The following is a 22,457-nucleotide window of genomic DNA, read 5'->3' on the forward strand; positions in this document are numbered from 1 at the left end:
CCCATGTATTGGACTCAACATATCCCACAATGCATCGTGAAAAGTAGTGTACAAACAATGGTCACTAACCAAGCACTGTATCCCACCATGCATTGTACTGAAGGAACAGACAGACTGTAAGAGACAGATGCAGAGACAGACCAGAGGAGAGAAAGCAGCTTGACTGGAACCTGTTGTACATGTTTAACTTTCATTGACATGTCAAAGTTTGTTATACCATTTTCTTAGCCGTGTAATTGTTGATTTAATGTGTAGTCGTTGGTCCAAAAGAGATTAAAATAAATTGGCAATTGATATTTCTCTAGTGCTTCATGTTTCTGTACGGAGCAGGGCTAATGCTTGCTAACGTTAGTAAGCTGGGTTGCTGCTAGCCATGATTTGTCCTGTAATGGCTTAATGCATAACGTAACACTTTAAATTCACAAGTTATTACAGACTAGCTGATTAAACATTTGCAGGACAAGTTGCAATTGCTCTGTTCTCTCTTCTGTCTGTCTGCCACTATAACGTTAATAATGTTTAATGTGAGCAGAGCAGTGCATCACAACACAGCACAATAGGCCACAACGTTTTTTGTAATGTTGTTAATAATTTGGGAAAATAAGCTCAGTCTAATACATAGACTGTATTAATAATATACGTCGCTACTAATATCACACATTGGTTTGTGGACTGCCATTTTGAAGCTTTGAGTTTGGCACTTCAGCTGTTGCCACCTTGGTTTTTGGAGCCAGAAATGACTGTTCTGGGATAAGAGGTTGTTGCTGTGGAGGAGCCACGGGTGGATCTGACTGAGTAGCTGATGACATTTCGGCAGACAGCCTGTGACTCAAGTGGCCTCTCTCTTAAATATGCGGAACTGGGGCCTTAATAAAATGTAAACGGGTGACTTATTTAAAAATTATCCCCCAAAAATGTTTCTTTGGTACCAGGCTGTAAACATATTTACTGCTGTAAAGTTGGGACTACGTAGAGCTCCCTAAACACTGAGAAGGGAATTTCGGACACACACATTTCAGACACGACCAATATGTTTCTCCATTTTTGAAAAACTGTCCATTTTAAGTCTGACAATGTTACAGGGGTGTAGTGCTATATTGGTAGAGTGCTCTTTCAAGAAACTGGAGGCAAGGTCACATAGCCTTTAAATACATCATCTAGGTGGGTGTGGACGCATAACTAACGCAGGTTAATGGACATGTCTAGAGGCACAAGATATAATCTTACTTTCTGATCATCCATCACATTTTGCGAATACTTCAATTTATTGAGGAGATGCTTCAAACCCAGGCCACCCCGTCCCCAAGCAGAGGTTTTTACTCCTACTTCCTCCACACTCTCCCACTGGAACAAAATGATGAATCTCTCTACATTTTTTCCTGCCTGTAACAAGACAAGGTTTGACAATTACAGAGCTGCCAGCAGGTCTGAATGACACCGACAGGACCTTTGTTCAAGAGGTGATGATGAGGTCACACTGGTGACATCAAACAGGCACTGTGGCTGTCCCAGTTCATGACAAGCTACTAGTAATCCTGTTAGACCTGTATGATTGGAAATGACCAACACGACCATCAAAGCCTGCTAATCACATCAAACCATGGCTCAGCAGAAAAAGAAGAGCAGGAACACTGCTGTAGTGTTGCGAACAGACAGTAGGGCTTAAAACATGAGCCTTATTGCCTTGATTATTCCTTCCAAAATATTCCTTTGATATGATTTAATTGGCATTATTTTAGGACTGCATTCACACTGCCATTAGTCCAAAATTCGGTGCCCAGCCTCTTGACAGCAGTCTGCAATACTTGCCCAATTTAGGCTTAATTTCTTTCACCACCACTGTGAGTTTAGTTTGAACTGAGAGCTGTATTTTAATATGTATTACATGTCAGCACAATGTCTTCATACTAACAGATTATTAGATTATTATTAGATTTATAAGACACAATTTAAATCAATTTTTTATTGTAAATAAATATTCCATGGATTTTTCTGTGCAAAATGATTTAGTCTTAGTTGCTTCATTTTCACATTTACAGTTAAGCTTATTATCTTAAGTTTACATTTTTGGTATCTTTTGCTGTTTTATGTAATTGTGTTTTGATTGTTGGTCTATATTGGTGGAGTTACAGTGTTGCTAATGATGTCATCAACTGTTCTCCCAGAGAATCACATACATATTTAAAAGCATAATATCAAGTATGTGAGCATGTTCTACTTTGCACAGCTATTAAATTTGTTCTGAATGCTGTGTCACACACTGAAATTTATTTATCACCTTTGGGTTACCAGCAAGTAAACTACAGACGTCAAAACCTAAAACGATTCAACAGCGCCACCGATTCTGGCACTCTGTACTATGGGTGCATACACACATTCAAAGCATAAGCTAATAGAACTGTCATACTCCACCACTTGGGAAAGATGCATACATAATTGAGGTATATAAATGTGTTTGTGTGTGGGAGGTTGGGGTTGCGTAACAGCAACAGGGATTCAGAGCTCTAAGTGGTATGTCATGTCGCCGGATAATTAAAGACATGCGAACTGTGAAGGCTGGAGCAACGGCTACGCTAGGCATAAAAAAATAAAAATAAAAAAAAAATGGCAGAGGGAGACTGAGAGAAAGAGAGAGACTGATACCAGATGCTTAGTCCACCCCATTTTCGAGGTGTGTCTGTATACAAAAATACAGGCATACAAAGGAAATCACTACAAGGCAAAAGCATACTAATCCTTTAATTGCAAGAGAGGCAATCTATAATCACTTGATTATTCCTTCTGCGTTCCTTCGCTCTCGCACACTCTCTCAGATTTTTGTGTTTGGTTGAATTGTCTCTTCCCTACAAATGACACTTCAAGAAGCACACTGTCACACCCACATAAGCAAGTACATGATGAGCAGGCTGCATAAACACGCATACACCCGCCCCCACACTGCATGGCTGATTTCAGCACATTATTTAAATATCTGTGTGTGCATCTGTGTGTGAATTTCTTTGTCACTGGGTTGTGATCCAGCCCATTGTCTACAATCAGACAGTCCCTTCACACCAACAGAATAATTGCAAGTGCGTTTGTTGCCAATAACAGGGTGTTAAGAGCAATGACAGTCATAGCTCAAGTACCGTATATTAAAACAAACAGTGCAACCAAGTAAACTGTGGGACAGACCAGCATGCTGTAGGTTTCAGTGCTGTTTGTGTTGGGACAAATATCAGCATGCTGCACAAAGGTTTGATTGGCTCTATGCTGTTTTGAGTACAGCAGGACACAGATGAGCTTAAACAAGTAAGGGCAGGTGTTTACTGTTTGTTGGACACATGTTGGCAACAAAATGTGCAATGCACCACATGTGGATTAAAACATCTGTAATCATAAGAGAAAGTGAGCAATTCAATAATAGCTTAAGTCTAAACAACAAATACAGTAGAAGTTATTCTTCATTTATACATTCTAGAGATCTGCAGCCTGTTGCACTGCTTTAAACGATGATCATAGGTATAAGTGTAAAGTCTACACAACAGCTGTTATATTGTACCTAGTTAGTTTTACAGAAAGTGATGGAAAATAAAAGCGCAAGAGATTTGTCCAAAGTTAAGACGTCACAATAAGTCATCACACTTGTGCCCTCATCTGATGCAAGTAATGGTAACTATGAAGCACAACACTGAGTGTGTCTCAGCGTCATCATAATAATCACAGTGATGGTGTCTGTCACAGACAAAGTGCTCTCGATGTAGCCTAAAGCTGCCCACATGTGATCAGTGGTAAAACCACTCTGCCCTGGCTTTGCCATTGTTTTCCTATGGGAAGAGCAGTGCTGTAACAGATCATATAAAACAAAGGACCTAGCCACCATGATGTCACCCATTGGCTTGTGGACCCCTGTTTTGAAGCCTTGAGTTTGGCATTTTGGCCATTGCCATCTTAGATTTTTGGGGCAAGCAGTGAATATCTCTAGGCGAGAGGCTGGCGCTGTGGAGGGCGAGGGATGGATCTGATCTGATATCAATATTTTTCAAGGTATTGTGTCTAAGTTAAAAACTCCACTAATGTCACAACTCTAGAAGGCAGCTTATGTTTAAAGAAAAAAAAACAACAACAACCTTTTTCTCTTGCTTGGATTTAGTCTCTCCCATCTTTCTAACTGTTCCAGCATGACAACAGTTGACACAGAATGACTTCCACCTGCTCAGGGGAAGTGTACATTTAATTTCACTCTCCACTCTACATTGGAACTAAGCTGTGATACAACCTGGTTTTACTAAATTATATGGTAATTCCTGCTAACCTACGTTCAAAGTTACACATTGATGATGCAATGGGCTGCAAATGTGCAGTGAGATTTTAACTTCTACAAAACTTGCTGAATTCTACCATAACACAGATTAAATGTTTTCAGTTGTGCAGGGGTAAATGTTTTTTCTGCTCTTTGCACTGAGGGCTTTCAATGTAAAACAAAACATCAGACCTCGACATCTTAAACACTTAGCACAACCCCATTTCAATGGACTGTTGGGACATAATTTAAATGACCTGATAGAGGGAAGAGCATGAAAGAAAGACACACCACCCTCAATAAATAAAGAGGAAATGAAACGTGAAGGGTGCTCTTCATCAGACCCAAGTCATTTCAACAAGTCATCTCACCACATGAGACTGCAGTAAATTCTCACATTTCAAACTATGTTCTCTGTATTCATTCAGGAAGAAAATTAAAAATCCAGAGGAAACTTTTTTACATTTTCTATCACAACACTGCTGCAAGCATGTGATGTCTGCTTGGGATCTGCAAACTGAAATGTGAAATGGACTTGCAATAGATCAGTTTGGTAATATGAGCTGATACTTGCTAATTAAAAAAGTGAAGTAAAGTGAGTTAATCCAAGTTGATACTCAGGTTTAGACCGAGCAGAGGAGAGGAGCAGAGAAGCAGAGCGTGGGGAGATGAGCAGTCCTTGAGTTATTCATAGCCTCTCCATCAGATTTGTTAAGGGGATTGGAAGCAATTTAAAGGCCTCCGCTGACTGTTTGACTCGAGCAGCATTATGTCTCTCTATTCCATTATGTTGAGCCGCAGTGTGGGGATAAAGACCAGGCTTCCTATTAGCCTCTGTATAAACAGATAGGGCGATGCTAGGCGGGTGCTAAGCCTCGGCAGAGAAGGAGAACTCTGACACTGAGGAGAATAGACAGCAGCAGGCGGGAGCCTATACTATCTCCTTGCTTTGTCTCACTATCACCTTCCTTCTATCTGTTTCTCTCAGCACACACATACCCCCTTATCTGCCACACTCCGTAGCCCAAGACAGGAGCACCGTTGCTGTGGATCAAGAGGTGTTATGACTCAGTGAACAGTGAGCCGAGAACAGTCACAGGTCTGTAACTCGAAACAAATGGATGAGCACATTAAAGGCAAAATTTGTGACCCAAATGCAATCAAAAGGGCAGCCAACAAAATTCAGACCACAGGAGTGGAACCTGCCCAGTAGACTACTAAACTACTAAACATTTACATCAGTAAATCAACACAGAGGAAAACCAGGCCTATATACAACAGAGACCTCTTACTGAGCATTACTTCAGTGTCTTAGTGGTGTGCCAAAAACATGAACAATGTTCATAAAATGTGACAAATCATTTTTCCATTAATTCTCAATACGTTAAATGGATAATGTTACTAAATTGGCTTGATTTTTACCTCACTAAGGGGATTAACTAACTCAAAAGGGCCTCTCCTCTGCAGTGTCCTGTTATTCTCCTCCATATAGAAAGAGATTATTAAAGAACAATAATGCTGCAACTCAAATTGGCTAAAAGAGCAGAACAGCAAGGGAGGAAAGGGAAGAGAGTTGGTTCGTAGAGTTGTAGCTAATTACTCTGTTCACACCAGTCCCCTGTTACTTTCATGCCTGCCACTACAGCAATGGCACATGGAAGCACACACACCCACGCACAAACACACACACACACACATAAGTATACACTGTACTAATCCAACATCGCTATCCTTTCCATGTGTCCCTTAGCCTTTCAGCACTGTGGCAACCGCGAGCTTCATCAATGTTCACTAAAATGAGCAGTTGTTTTATTCTGCCAGCCTGTGCTTGCAAGCTTCCAATTAGCAGCCTATTAAAAGTGGTGCTGTGCTTTTATGGAGCTGTCAAGCCTCGGTTAGGCCTCGGTACTGACTCACAAGAAAAGTCAGGTCACTGAGTCTTCCAAAGCCTTAATACTGTACACATACATGCAGTGTATATCCACTTTCCCTTTACAAGATCCAGTGCACATGGTGTATGGCTCTGGAGTGGTTGCATGGCAGCATAAGAGTGGAGATAGTTGCTGAGGTGAGGGAGGACATGACCGCTAGTGGAGAAAGCCAGGATTATTGATTCCGCTGTGCTGGATAGTGCCGGGACTATATATTGGAATCGGATGACTGCATGACTCCTTTCACTTCTGAACTTGTCTCTCTTCTTTGCTTCTCTGTTGTCCATCCCTTTACTTGCTTTCTTTCTAACAGTATGTCATACACAGGTAAAGGCAGCCAAGTGATACCATAGGTGAATATTTCTGATCATTTGTTCAGAGAGACAAAAGCTGAATTTTGGTCAATAAAGTTGGAAACATTGCATGCATGTCTAACTGCTGTTGTAAATCTGTGCCTCTCTATGTAATTTGCAAAAACACAGCAGTGAGCTGAATTGCTCCCCTGGATTCCTGCAAAGTTTGAAAATCCAATCAGCAATGTCTTGGACATTGTATATGATATATAAGCTAACAAACTAACAATGCACCCCCGTGTTTATTCATTTATAAATGTAGAGCATGATGACATTCATTACTTCAATTGAGGATATAAAAACTGATGAGGGAAACTCAGTGACTCATTCCAGTATCAGAAAAAAACTCATGTTTCCCTTTCAAACTTCCTCTTTCCTTTTCTCTTCCCTGAAACTTTTTTACTCCCAATCCTCCACCATACTGCAATATCCAGTCCCTGTCTGTGCTTTCTTTACTCTAGAGGGGCAATCTAAGGCCAACAACAACAGCGACGGCAGTATTACATCCCCCTCCTTGTACCTGTAAAAGGCCTTGCAGCAGCAGTAGCGGTGGTTTATCCAGGTTGCAGTGCAGAGTGGATGTGACAGCCAGCACCGCTGCTGCTGCATTAGTGTCTGATATGCTGTGTGTGTTTAGGCATGTGTACTGTCACCTCGCTCATCACCACGCTCCAAGCCATTAGGGTTATGTGCGTTTGTGCGTGTGATGGTGGGGCAACAGAAAGTGAAATTTGTGGGAGAAAATGTAGGAGTGCAAGAAAAGAGGATGAGGGCAAAGCAGCGGAGGACAGAGGAACCAACAGAGATGAAGGAAAAGAGAAAGACAGAGAGTCAGCACGGTAAGGTGATAGAAAGAAAAAGAGAAAGACAAACGGAGCTGATCCTCTCTTTTCGTCATGTCTCTAATGCCCCTGAGCAGGTTATTTGTTGGCCTGTTACTCAGTAAACAAGCTGTGACTCCTATCCCCCACTCACTGTCAAAAGGACGCACACACACATACAAATGCATTAACACGCACACACGTGCAGACGCACAGTTGTGTGCTCTATCCCCTCTAGGCTGCTGGGGAGATGGGCTCAAGGAAGGCTGCCATGCTGACTGATCTCATTGCTCTGTTTATGGGGGGTGGGGGGACAAATGTCCACTTTGTGTGCATTTGTGTGTGTGTGTGTGTGTGGTTGTGTGTGATGGATTTTGAATGAGGCTGACAGTAATGAGGCAAAATGAGAAGGATGAAAGCACAAAGTGTGTGCGCCTGCACTTGTTTGTTGTTAAGTTTGTGTGTCTTGTTTGTATTTGTCTGTAGTCTTGCTGTAAGCCATCCTGCAGCCTATCAGTCGAGCTCTCTGTGTTCGTCTGTTTGCATCGATTTGTTCCCTCTGTCTTTAACCCTCGGACTGATCCATGCCTCAGCTGGACAGAGAGAGGGCCTTTGGTATTCTGAAGGAAATGTCACAGCCGTCACCAGTGAAACACATACAGACATTGGGAGGCAATGCTCCCTCCTCGCTGAGAGTGAGACGAAAGGCGAGAAGGTTAGTCTGAAAATATGCAGACCTTCAAGTCCAATCTATTGACATCCGGTGCTTGCTGAAATGCTCGGATAAGCAAAAATACACACAGTGTGTGCAAACCTATACAGGCTGAACACAGAGCCACATAATTGGCCAAAATCTCCTGATTACCCAAACAAGCAAAACCAAATCTTTAAAGACCCCTCCACTCAAACATGTATTTTCCCGTGTTTATGTCGCCAACAATGTCTTACAGGGCAGACGAGAGCAAACTTATTACAAGTGACATAAAAATCTCAGCCAGACAGCATACATCTTTCTGAAAACTTTGATTGGACAGTGGATCCTGCAGAATCAGAATCTATGTGTGGTGGAAGCTGATAATGAGGGGGGTGGGGAGGACCCAGTGCAATAAATGGCTAAGTTTCAATTTCACTGCACCCGGCATTCTGCTGCTCTGTCTGTGCCCAGAGTACGCTCTGTACTGCTATATATTCCAACAGCACTCCTCATGAAAGGTCCAGCTCCAAAAATAAAGAATCAAAACATGGCAGCTGATGTTTTAATCGTGGCGGGCCACCACTGATAAAAGAATGTTTGGGAAACCCATTGGATCTCTAGTATATTTATGTAATAACTATGAGACAATTTGAATACACTGTCACATTGTAGCAGATATAATAATGTGTTTCGTAACCACTTGTATGCCTCCGCAAACCACTAAAGTTGCAGTTACAATTGACATCCATGTCAGTACAGACACATATGTAGCCATGACAGACTCTTTGTTTACTTTTCATGTGGGAAAACTATGTAAACAAATGTAGCAGTGTATTTAAAATGTGTCTGGAAGGGAACTCTAAAAATACTTCCAGTGATCACAACAGTTCATACAAAATACAACTTATCTGACATTTGGTCTACATAATAGGCCCTGTGAAATAATGTCTCTCCCACACCAACTCTGTTATCCTCCTGTACTGCCTACAGACACAATCTTTTTCTCAAAGACAGCATGCACAGGAGTTTTGACCTGCTCTTGCAGTTAGAATTATAGCTGGTCACTTGCCAGACCATGAGAAAAAGCTGGAAGGTTTTAAGACAGTTCTTAGCCTTGTGCAAACTTGGTAAAATAGAACTGTGAACGATGCTAACAAAGGAACATTTGAGAACAAACCTTTGTGTAATTTCTGCAGCACTTATTATAAGTGCTACAGACGACAAAAGATTCAACATTATGTCATTACACCAAAAAGGAACAAATGAGCTACAGCATATGAACAGGGGGCTGTCAAGCCTGCACCCCAACCTTGCAGCATTTCAGCCACTAGGCCTCCTGCAGCCTTGAAAATCAAACTCACATTACCAGCATTTGCTGTGGGTCTTTGGTACCTGCAGGCTAAACCGCCATATGCAGACCCCTATATTAATGCATGTTTCAAGAAGACTCTTAAAATATGATACTGTAAGGCTGAGATCCTCAGGAAGGTCATCCCAAAGCTGTGGGGCCCTGACACCAAAAGCCTGCTTACATTTAACCTTTTGCAGTGACACAGGAATAGCCAGAAGGGTCTACCCAAAGACCTCGGGCTGTAAAGACCACATACTTACTTACATACTACAAGATAATAAATTATGGAATATTAGTCAATGCAAAGTCTAAACGTAATGAGCAAAACCATTAACCAAGCAATGACAAGATGCTAAAATGGGTGAAATTCCAACTAATATGGTCTTACTTAGCATTCTAAAGAATCCACTCTCCCTTAGAAAGGTAAAAAAGGCCCTAACAGCAGTGAGGTGCATTTACAATCTTTATATCCATATAATTTAGCATTGATTTAATGCTTTTAGCTCTTTTAGGCTTTTCAGTATGTTTCTCAAATAGTGTAGCTAAATGCACAATGTCACAGTGTCCCTTTTAGAGGTGTGAGAGGGAACTGTGTGGAGTTGGAGCCAAATCTTCACTGGCCACCTCCATTGATATGTGGCCCTGTCCCTCTGCTAGCAAGGAACCACCGGACTGTGAAACGAGCTTTTCCAAACTTGCCCAAAGCCCACAAAGACGATTTACTATAGTGTCGAAAGAAGGAGCAGAAGAAAACCTTAAAAAAAATACATTTGTACTGCTACCTTGTCCGCGGAGAGAGAACAGTCAGGGTAAGCTGTGCCATCACACACACTTCACTTGTTAATGCAGTGAAATATGACAGTCAATTTTTCCCCCTCAGTTAAAATGTCTTACGGAGGCTGAGAGGGTTGAAAGATTCTCTTTAAAGATGCTTTTCTCTTTCAGGGATTTTTTTTTCCCAGAGGCTACAACATGGTAAGTTTGTCACAACATTTTCAATAAAGAATGAATAATGTCTATCAGTGTCATGGCAACCACACTGATTTATATGAATATACACACTTGGTACCACAAAGATACACACACAAATGTGCACCATTGAATACTGCTGTATAGTACCCAAACATACACGTACAGGAACATCAATAAACTGTACCTCATACCCTGATGCTAGTTCTGATGTGCGCACAGTCACATTAACAAACCCACCACCCTCCCTCATATCACCACCCCACACACACACACACACACACACACACACACACACACACACACACACACACACACACACACAGATAAAATGCAGAATCCAGGCCAGGAACAAAGTGAAAAGCTCTGAAGAATAAATCCGTCTCTAAGCCAATATGTAGCCCGAACTCCACACTGTGTGACTTCCACCCCGATCTATCAAAACGGCTCATTCACAAACATGGCAAAACACACCAGCATAGAATGGAGCAATGCTATTCCCGGAGGAAATAATCTCCTAAAACCATTACAGGGAACAACGTAGGTGCAGTAGCTATGGGGAGGATTATGGCCAAACCCTCTCGTACACACACACTTTCCATCCTATTTTGCTTTCCTTCTTTATGCTGCACATGTGCGTGTGTGTCAACAGAAGCTGCTTGCGGAACTACTGTAACAAGCATAAGAAAGCTCATTCCACAGACTGGAACCGTGTGTGTGTGTATATATACAGGACGTGCATCAGTGTAGTGTGCCAACATCAAGAGCGATGAGCATTGTCATTGTATTGAATACAGTGATAACTCTGTGTATGTATTTGTGCAAACTAATTAAATTTATTGAGGGCAAATTACACATTAAGATTGTTTTAAAAACACTCAGTACTAGAATGTACAGATACAAACCTAAAATCCTGCAGACTGGAATGACAGTGCTTATCAAGCCAACCATGTTTGTGCTTTTGGTAAAAACATAAAAATGGCACATCCTGGTGCTCTGGAGGTCTGAGGGTTGGTGCTAGAATGGATGGTCCACAGGGACAGGGGAGGAACACTCTGCTGTGCGCTCTGTTGTGATTGGTTATGTCATAAATTGTCCATGCTCATGCAAGGCAATGCAAGTGTTGATTTTGACCACAGCCACAAAGCTTTTACTGCTGTCATGGTGAGTAGTTCAATTTATTCCAAAGCATCATATTTTATAATATCTGCATACATGTTTTGTTCTGGAGGACAGCCGACAGCAGGCACTTGGCCGTGGTCTCGGACCCCACAGACTTCCCGCCCTCTCTGATTCTCCAACATGCTCTGCTGGCCCTGGCTCTCCTCACACCCACTATGGCTGCCTCTCCAGCATGCAACGGGGGGCCCTGGCTTGACTGTCAGCTGCCTGGCTCTATCCCACAGCCCATAAGCAGCCCCCATCGAGCCCCACTGACCCAAACTTTTTGCCAGAAAACCAGAGGGAGGACAAACAATGTTTTATGCTCCAGCCAGTGACAAGGGATCTGAAAGAATGTATCAATCCCCCGTCCCTCCAGACCATCCGTTCTAGTATCAACCAGGTCTTAGGTGCATCTCTTCCTAACTTCCCACACTGTTTCACTCATATTCTATTGTGCTTTAACTAGCTAGTAAAGGCAAACAATGCCATAACAAGATCAAGGGCTCTATTTTCCTGAACCCTGTGGAGTGGAGCAGATGGCAGTCAAGTACGCCCTGCCCACTGCATCAGGGGCACTGCAAATGCATGTGCCAAACAGACCAGTCAGATTTTCCATGCAAAATTGTGCCTTGACATTGTGCTTTTTCACTCCATTTACAAACTGCATATGGAACAGACACATGCTGCCTTGTGGTGGCTTTAAGAAGAATAGCATGGGAAAAGGAAAGGCCTCTCGGTTGACTGAGATTCTTCAAGTCAGTTCTTTTTGGGGGTTTTTGTCATTCAGTGTGCAGTGTACTTCTGGGACACTGTCTACAGATGTGGCTGCAGAGTAAGCGCCCCTCACTTTCAAGCTGCTCTCTGGAACAGGCAGCTGCAGAAACACACCTAGGGCGAGTCTGAGTGAGAAAGAAGGATCTACCTGAAGGAAAAGAGGCTTTGCCCGGTAAGGCTCCAAGAAAACACTATCTTCTGCCTTCTGCTTAGAAGTGGTGAATTTAAAGCTCACAGCAACTAAATACGATACAGTCTCTGCCTTTTGTTTGATATCCAGTGTCGGCAAAAAATCTTGTTGCACATTTCTGATCCATCATCAGTGCAGTTAGCACACATTACCTTCGAGGGCTGGCTGGCTTGGCTTGTTTACTATATTATGTGAACATCACTGTCACCCTGAATGTCCTGCCGAACCCCGTTCAAGGTCTCAGACTCTAAACTCTATACTAAATTAATAGCTGATTATTCATATCAAAAAGCCAAATCCAATTTGACTGACATAATTCTGAGTTGGGTAAACCCCATCATTGCTTACTGAGGTGGAATAATTCATTCATTTTGATTCTGTCACCCTCAATGGCCTATCTCCCACCAGGAAAGTACCACTTTGCCAGTGTGACACTGCATCTGGAGTCCTGCGCTGACATGACAGTAGAGGCCTAAAAGGTCTTCAGCCTCACTAACGGCTCTGTAGGTCCGTACTTATGCAAAGCAGTGCTTTAAAGTAGATGCTTAGGTCAACACGTCAACATGCACACAATTACAATGCAACAGGCTGATGCTTAGCAGGTACAGTATAATGTTACCATCATTTTACAGGTATTTGGACATAAACAGAAGTGTTAGGATACATCCTCTAGGAACCATGAATGTTGGTACCAAGTTTTCAGCCAACCTATCTTTTAGGTGATGAGATATTTTACTTGATATGTAAAAAATGTGACCTGCTGATGGTGCTGGAGAAAATGTAAGATCAGCACTGTACAGTCAGTCCACTAGGGTGGCTTTTTTTGGCAAAATCAGATTTGATATATATATTTACAAATACCTCAATGTAGGTTGTTCAAACAGAAGTGACTCACATCAATATTCAAAATTGCCCTTTATGCCTACCCGTGTACAGTTTTCTTCTTGACAAGGGAATTTATTTTGGGACAGAACATGGGTAGACAGTATAACCTCAGGCTACGGTCACAGTGCTGTGCAAATCAGAGAGGACATGTTCTGCCTCATTTATTTCTACTATTCATTTATCTGCAAAAGCCCCCGTGCTCACCAAAATAAACACAACGTCTCTTTTGCCCGTTTGACGCTACGCCAGCTTTCCTGGAGGCGGAAATGCTACAAACGACACACCTCAAAGGGCTGGCGCATTGCACCAGGCGCTCCTAACATGCCTGTGAGCTCACTCCAAATCTCTATGAAATGGGGAAATTAGAATGTGTGGAACAGCAGTGAATGCAACTGATGTGTTAATGAAGATGTAGGCTACACGTGGCTGTGAGAGCTGAGGGTTTGCACTGGGATATGTTCCTCTCTGTTTTGAAAGGAAGGAATGGGTAGACTGGAAAGACAGTTGTTTAGATATCTGAATGAGCCCAAATCAATTATATTTTGTTTTGGCCTTCAATCCACACTAGACCAGGTTTTCCCCCACTGAAAACAGAGCTCTTCAAATGCTCGCCTAAGTGGCTTAATGTGTGGAGATGGGAGAACTTTACTTTTCACTTGCCCATTATTGTCAGTTTGTCTAAGTACTTCAACAAACCTGACCTGCCAACAGTTAATCACCTAAGATTTTCTCAACGATCTTTTACTTTGGGTCAATATAGTTAATCACACAACACAGACGTTATCATTGACATAGCTTTGTTTTTTTTTATAAGACAGCTTCACAAGTATGTAATGAAGCTATTTGATCAAGAGCCTCAGTACATCAATCCATGAATGTTCTGGGGCAATGATTCATGCTGCCTGTCTGATGGGGCTTTATCTATGAGCCTGTTTGCTGTAGTACTTATTTTGACAGTAGCATATCATTCAGTTTAACTCTGTAGTAGGCTTATATATGAGCCTTTATGGATAAAAGGATCAGAAAATTTGCAGTAAACTCGGTTTACCTAGAGAGAAGGGCAGTAGGATAGTAATACAACATAATTATTATTATTACTTTTCTTATCAGAAAAAAAATGCCATTACTATTATTTGAAATTCTTACAATATCCTTCCTCTCTGTGTGCATGTCTCTCTCTGTGATAGTACCCTGATTACCAAAATGACTATTAACAGTGCCTTCCTCTGCAATCCAAATGTAAACTTAATGCTTCTATAATCAATTCTTCTTCTTGGCCACCCTTATTAGTTGGCAAATCTGTTCTCTTCCCCCCACTGCCACCACATTATTAGTCAGACAATCAACAAGCCACTTCGACACAGAGCTAGTTTAATTGGATGCTGCACAGAGCATTACCATGCCCGTTGCCTAGCAATGGATCCTTATGCCAGCATTGCTGTCTTTTTGCATTTTTTTTCCCAAAATGGCATCTACAGTATAATTACTTTGCAATTACTTCCTTTGCCTCAAACAAGTTCCTAACATATCCCGATAGCTTCATGCCCAATGGTGCTCTTTCTGATTTGGCATGATGTAATAAAGCCCCTGAACGGTTACCGTGATCCTGTACTGGAGACAGATCTGTATACCATTCAAATGATAAGGACATCCCCTGTGGTCATTTGGCTTTGATGATTACAGACGCTTTGAGGAATATTGAAGCAGCTGCTCACATCAGTGGTGTATTGTAGAGATCTGAATCTCCTGGCTGTCCTGCAAAAGCCGTTTTCCTGCTAATTAGGTGTCACTGTGGTGAGAGGTAACCACAACAGAACAACTACTTCTACAAAGTCAGCTTGGTGCTTAATGATATCTTTGCTTTTGTGGTGCAAAGAAAAGGTAGTAAGATGCTGTATATACAACCTTTTCCATGGCAACACTGTTTCTAGATGCTAACCATTAGAGCAGCTTGAGGTAACTGGGCCAAAATGTTGAAGACATGGTTTACTCTCTCCCATGAGATCTGTGAAAAGGGCTGCAAGCCACGTAAACTTCTCTTAAGTGATATGTCATCCACTCCATTGTCCTGTCTTTCCTTACATCATTTAGTCCACACACTGCATATTGGTGGTTTAACAGTGTACAAACCTCATGGTTTAGTGTGCCTCTGTTTTGAGGTCAAGGAGTGTTACATTTTGGGTAAAGGTGGAAAAAAAAAAAAAAGGACAATTGAAAATGTAAACATTCAACATTGGTTCACTGGCCAAAATCCTTACTGTAACTGTTAAGGCACAGTAAGGACTGACATGTATTCAGTAAGGAAGAAAATATAACAAAAAACAAACAAACAAAAAACACAAAATGCTTGTGCTTTTTTTCACAGAGCAGGCACAATGGACGACTAAACAATGCACATGTAAATGCATATCGTAGTGGGGCTCAAGTCAGTCGGGGCTCAGTCTGACTAGTTAATTTGGTATTCCCTGTGATGGAGTGCCATTACATTTTTGTAGCAATAAACACTCCTATAGCAATCCTTATTGCTTTTGCACGGACCAAATCTGCAGTGAGAAGATGCCTGAACCCTATGGGGAAAAGGACTCGCCTTCCAGTGTGTTTCTTGTTGTGTTTGTTAATCGACACATTCAGGTGATGCTGTTGTAAACAAAATTTTCCAAGTATATCGACAGATGTATAAATGAATTCAGCTGAACAATGTTGGCATACAGTTTGACAAAAATTGTTGAGCTTGACTAACCTAACTAATCCCAATATCATTGACCTGCAGAGCCAAAAAGCCACCATAGATCCACAGTTCTAGATGTATGCACAGAGATTGAAAATCTCTATCATGGCTGCCAATATTCTTGAAATAATAGTCCACATTTGCAGTCTTTTTATAAAAAACAGTTTGAACAGTTGGTTGCCAACACAATAAACATTTCTTAATTTAAAACAACTGCACAGTGTGGTTTTATGTTTTGTTTTACCATCTGCTGTTGTGCTATTTTCATGTGTTGTCATTTAAACTTGCACATGCGTATGTCTAAAAACACTGGGTCTGAAGCTTGTGCATGTGTCCGTCTGAAACCATGGGCCAGCAGGGGCTCACAAGCTTGCCAATTTATTTTTCCTATGGTGAAGGCATGACGCGCCCCATGCCTTAGTCTACCTTTGATTGGCACACCTTGACATTCTCACCCTAAACCCACCCAATCTCACTACTCTTGCCTTAATGTAACCAACCTAACCAACAAAGGTAATGATTACTAACCAATCAGAGGGACAGTAGGGCGGGTCATGCTTTTGTCATTAACAAAAAAAAAAAAAATCTTTGCCTCCAGCTCTGCGTGATGATGCTTCTCTAACTGAGCTAAGCCACCTCGCATGCTATATGTACAGCTGGTAGACAGCAACTGCTGCATTGCCAATACTTCCCAGGTAAAATTCATGCCCCAGAATTTCTGTTCCAGCAGTGAGAAGTACATAATAGACTATTTTGACAGTAATTGTTTGGGTGACAGGGTGTACCAAAGTGGGATGTAGAATACTGAACCGAATGTCCTGTAGTGTACAGTAACACTTCGATACGAATACACGTACAAATGTATAAAAGTGCAAAAGTCATACAATGAGCTGGAAAAAAAGCAACTTCCTTAAATAGACCTGAAATCCCTCAATGTGTGAGGACAGAGACAAAATAACTGGGAAACAAAAGAACATCAACACAAAGCTGTTATGAATGCATTGCTGTTACAGACACTGGCTGGAAGAGGACGATAGTAACAAAAGAGATTACGAGCCATATGCAGTATGTCGCCACCAGGTTGGTTGGCTGGAGAGTCCAATAAGCAGGCTAAATGAGGCCTTGACACCGGCCAGGAAACAATTCCAGACTTTTTTTTTTCTCTGGCAGTGCTGATGTAGTGAGGCCAGCCAATATACTACCATGGGACTGTTTACAGCTATGACATTGGACTGAGATTGGAGTCGTGACACAGCCCTGAAACAGCCCTCATCCTCTTTGGACCGCACTAACAAAATACCTCACTGTATTACTGTACCAATAGGTGAGAGAGGGGACACTTAGGGCTTCCCAACATGAAAAGCTGGCTGAAAATGATAAGAGGAGAGGTGTCTCACTTCCACTATAAAGACTCATTATGAGTTTTCATTTGTTTTGCTACCTTGTGTTTTCATGTGTTTCTTTATTTTGTCCGGTGATTGCCTGTTTCTGTAGATGTAGTTAAATCCCTTTCCTGCACAATGATTTTAGACACACTCATTAAGATGCTACACTTATACTATAATTCCACATAAACCAAAGGACCACAAAAAAAATTAAACTGAATCGTATAATTACATCGAAACTTCGCCCCCACCAATATCTGCCAGATCCTTTATAAGGCCTCTGTGCAATTCAAATACCTTTTTTAAACTTTTTCATTTTCCCCCGTTTATGCAATTTGCATATTCAAGAGTTTTACACTTATTCCCCACAGTAACTCAACTCTGCATGTCTTAATATGGATAAATTAAGATTAATGTGCATCCATACCCTCTTTTTATGCTCATTAATATTAAACAATTTTAAGGCATCTTTAATCACTCTGAGCTATAAATTTATTGGGCTAGAGATGCCTGGAATAATGTTTGGCAAATTCGGGCCAAAACATTAACACCAGAAGACTAGATATCCAGAGGGACAATGAAAGAAGCAAATACATATGATGCGACATGTATCCTAGACACAACACTGCTGATGTTGGTTGCCAACAGTTACAAGTGATATACAGGGCGTTCTTTCTGAGTAAAATATTCTGGGTGGGCAAATTATTAGACATTCCAAGATACATCCAATGCAATATGTACAACAGTCCTGCAATGAGCTGTTGGCTACAATGGGCTTGTTTGAGATGAACCAGGCCTGCATAGAAGTGATCACCGCCAAGTCCCACACAATGCATTCCAGTTAGATCTGTATCACTGTAACCTCCAGCATGCACTGGGGCGGTCTGTAGCCATGTGTGAGGCAGTCAGGATGATAGTCAGCACCTCAAAGTCTGAGGTTATGGTTCTCTGCCAGAAAACGGTAGACTGCCCCCTCTGGGTCAGGAGAGTTACTGCCCCAAGTGAAGGAGTTCAATATCCCAGGGTCTTGTTCATGAGTGAGGGTATAATGGAGCGTGAGATAGACATATACACATCGGAATCAGAACTAACAGGATGTGAGTGTTTCTCTGACTTCCTGTGCATACTAAATACTGCTGGAAACTGGCTGACTTGACCACGGCTTTTTCTCACAGCCCCCAGCTGTTGCTTCCTAATCTTGACCACGTTCCAGGCAAAGCGCAGTTCATCTCAAACAAGCCTAATATGAATCTTTAAAAATATCAATGGCAGTTGAAAAGCTTCCAACTCTAATTGATCTTAAACTGGCTAAATGAAACCCAGATTGTCTTTAAAACTCACACTCTCCCTACTTAAGCCACACGGTGATGCTCCAGCCGGTGCCGCTTAGAGGAGCAGGTGGTCACAGCAGACAGTGAGCTGAGCCATGCTGAAGAGTCACCCACCGCCTTGCTCATCCCCCTCCCACCCTTCCTCTGCCCTTTATCTCTCCTACCATCCTTTTCTTTCAAACTATTTATCCAACCATTCATCCTCTCCGACTCGGCTTTATTTCTCCATTCCTTTCCTGCCTGCCTTGCTCCTCTCTCTCTCTCGCCCTCCATCTGCATGCTCCCACAGACAGAGGCAGCCAAAGCGTCTGACATCCACAAGATGTGCAGTAGGCTTTTTTTCCACTGGCTGTCCCCCTCCCGCTCTGTTGTTCCAGCAGCACATTCACCCACGGCAAACTGAACGCAGCTGAACACACTTAAGAGGTCACAAGGATTTAATGATCACTGTCCTTGTGCGTGTGTGTGCGTGTGTGTGTGTGTGTGTGTGTGATGGTCACATGGGTGGTGGAAAGGAAGTGATAGGTGACTTACAAACAGATAGGATGTGCAGGGCCTATCAAAAAGAGCGAAAGATAGGCTGACATCCAGGCTATCACTCTGACTGAACTGCAGAATACTTCATGAAGCCGTAAAAAACCAACGATGCCCCAACACAATCCAATCTGTATTAAAATAAACCCCAAAACACCAAATATTGCTACTAGGATTTATTCAAGTCTGCCACAAAAAACAGTGGAAGTTTGTTGACTTTCTGTTAATCCCTAAACAGACTAAATATGAATCAAAACCTGCTCTCTGGTTAAACTGTGACAGCCCTGGGAATAAAACCACACAGCACAAAAAGATACCTGCAGTGAGTATGACATGACTAAATCCTCTCTGATTACCTTAAACACAAGGATTAGTTTCCAGAGGGGGAAAAAAATCCTCCCATAAGTCTAAGTGACAGCGCTACACTTAGTGGGCAGAAGGACAGCAGTGAGATGCTGTAAAACAAGAACGAGGTGATTTCTCCATTCACTGGTGAAGAAAATGGCTATTCCGTTCTCTCTCAGTCAACTTGAAAATTGGCGGCATTAAATGCATGTTTTGGTCTCTTGTCTGGTTCCTGGAGTTCCTCAGGGGAAACTTTGTGGAATGCGATTTCTGTGGTTATCAGCTTTAATACTGAACGTATAAATCCTGAGCCCCCAGCGAATACCACTGTTCATCAGGATGGAGATACTATATTTGTAGATAAAACTACAAATTGATGTCCTACATTCAAATTCCGTAGTAAGTAAAAGAAAATAAGTATTATTAGCAAAACATGCTGAAAGTATCAAAAATTAATAGTGCTCCTTCTTAGCTGTATATATATGACATGATTCGTAAGTAAGTAATAATAAGTAAGTAAATGGCTAATGGACTGCATTTTTATAGCACTTTTCTTGTCTAGCGACCAATCAAAGCACTTTACAACACAGGCAATTTGGAGTTCTGTAACTTGCCCAAGGGCACTTCGACATGTAGACTGCAAGGGTCAGGGATCGAACCACTGATGACCGCTCTACCTCCTGAGCCACAGTCGGCAATGTACACTGCTCAAAAAAATAAAGGGAACACTTAAACAACACAATGTAACTCCAAGTCAATCACACTTCTGTGAAATCAAACTGTCCATTTAAGAAGCAACACTCATTGACAATCAATTTCACATGCTGTTGTGCAAATGGAATAGACAACAGGTGGAAATTATAGGCAATTAGCAAGACACCCCCAATAAAGGAGTGGTTCTGCAGGTGGTGACCACAGACCACTTCTCAGTTCCTATGCTTTCTGGCTGATGTTTTGGTCACTTTTGAATGCTGGCGGTGCTTTCACTCTAGTGGTAGCATGAGACGGAGTCTACAACCCACACAAGTGGCTCAGGTAGCGCAGCTCTTCCAGGATGGCACATCAATGCGAGCTGTGGCAAGAAGGTTTGCTGTGTCTGTCAGTGTAGTGTCCAGAGCATGGAGGCGCTACCAGGAGACAGGCCAGTACATCAGGAGACGTGGAGGAGGCCGTAGGAGGGCAACAACCCAGCAGCAGGACCGCTACCTCCGCCTTTGTGCAAGGAGGAACAGGAGGAGCACTGCCAGAGCCCTGCAAAATGACCTCCAGCAGGCCACAAATGTGCATGTGTCTGCTCAAACGGTCAGAAACAGACTCCATGAGGGTGGTATGAGGGCCCGACGTCCACAGGTGGGGGTTGTGCTTACAGCCCAACACTGTGCAGGACGTTTGGCATTTGCCAGAGAACACCAAGATTGGCAAATTCGCCACTGGCGCCCTGTGCTCTTCACAGATGAAAGCAGGTTCACACTGAGCACATGTGACAGACGTGACAGAGTCTGGAGACGCCGCGGAGAACGTTCTGCTGCCTGCAACATCCTCCAGCATAACCGGTTTGGCAGTGGGTCAGTAATGGTGTGGGGTGGTATTTCTTTGGGGGGCCGCACAGCCCTCCATGTGCTCGCCAGAGGTAGCCTGACTGCCATTAGGTACCGAGATGAGATCCTCAGACCCATTGTGAGACCATATGCTGGTGTGGTTGGCCCTGGGTTCCTCCTAATGCAAGACAATGCTAGACCTCATGTGGCTGGAGTGTGTCAGCAGTTCCTGCAAGACGAAGGCATTGATGCTATGGACTGGCCCGCCCGTTCCCCAGACCTGAATCCAATTGAGTACATCTGGGACATCATGTCTCACTCCATCCACCAACGCCACGTTGCACCACAGACTGTCCAGGAGTTGGCGGATGCTTTAGTCCAGGTCTGGGAGGAGATCCCTCAGGAGACCATCCGCCACCTCATCAGGAGCATGCCCAGGCGTTGTAGGGAGGTCATACAGGCACGTGGAGGCCACACACACTACTGAGCCTCATTTTGACTTGTTTTAAGGACGTTACATCAAAGTTGGATCAGCCTGTAGTGTGTTTTTCCACTTTAATTTTGAGTGTGACTCCAAATCCAGACCTCCATGGGTTAATAAATTTGATTTCTATTGATAATTTTTGTGTGATTTTGTTGTCAGCACATTCAACTATGTAAAGAACAAAGTATTTAATAAGAATTTTTCATTCATTCAGATCTGGGATGTGTTATTTTAGTGTTCCCTTTATTTTTTTGAGCAGTGTATTTTACTGTTAGGTAATTTAGTCTCGCAGCTACCAGCCTAGGGGTTGGGGCCCACCAAATGCTCAGAAGTCACAAGAAATCTGAGGGGTCGTGATTTGATTGATGGGAGAGGAAAGAAAAAAAATGTATGGGAAAGTCTCTGTGGTAAAACCAAAAAACTCATAGACATATGAAAGATGATAAGGGGCACCAGCTGTACGCTGCTTTTTTTTTGTAAGGGGACACAAGCGAAATAAGGTGTGTTCTCCTAAAACATTACTAACATCTATTGATCTGTGTAGGGAAACACTGCAGGACCACAGAGGAGGAATAAGACACAAAATAAAGGAATGTGGTAGGTCTGAGTTGTAATGAATCAATGAAGCAGTGGGGTCTGGGGGGGGGTTGAATATAGTTTTATAACTATGTTCACTTAAATGCTCAAAGTTAGCCATC

At 42.4% G+C, this 22,457-nt stretch overlaps 1 protein-coding gene across 1 annotated transcript in view; it reads right to left on the reverse strand.

The window, feature by feature from the left end:
- The window catches only part of itfg1 (integrin alpha FG-GAP repeat containing 1), a 190,447-nt gene that overhangs the window by 165,197 nt on the left and 2,793 nt on the right, over nucleotides 1–22,457 (reverse strand). The gene's annotated exons all lie outside the window — the stretch shown is intronic.

This window comes from Epinephelus lanceolatus, chromosome 2 (assembly GCF_041903045.1).
Source record: "Epinephelus lanceolatus isolate andai-2023 chromosome 2, ASM4190304v1, whole genome shotgun sequence".
In the NCBI taxonomy this organism is placed as follows: Eukaryota; Metazoa; Chordata; class Actinopteri; order Perciformes; family Serranidae; genus Epinephelus; species Epinephelus lanceolatus.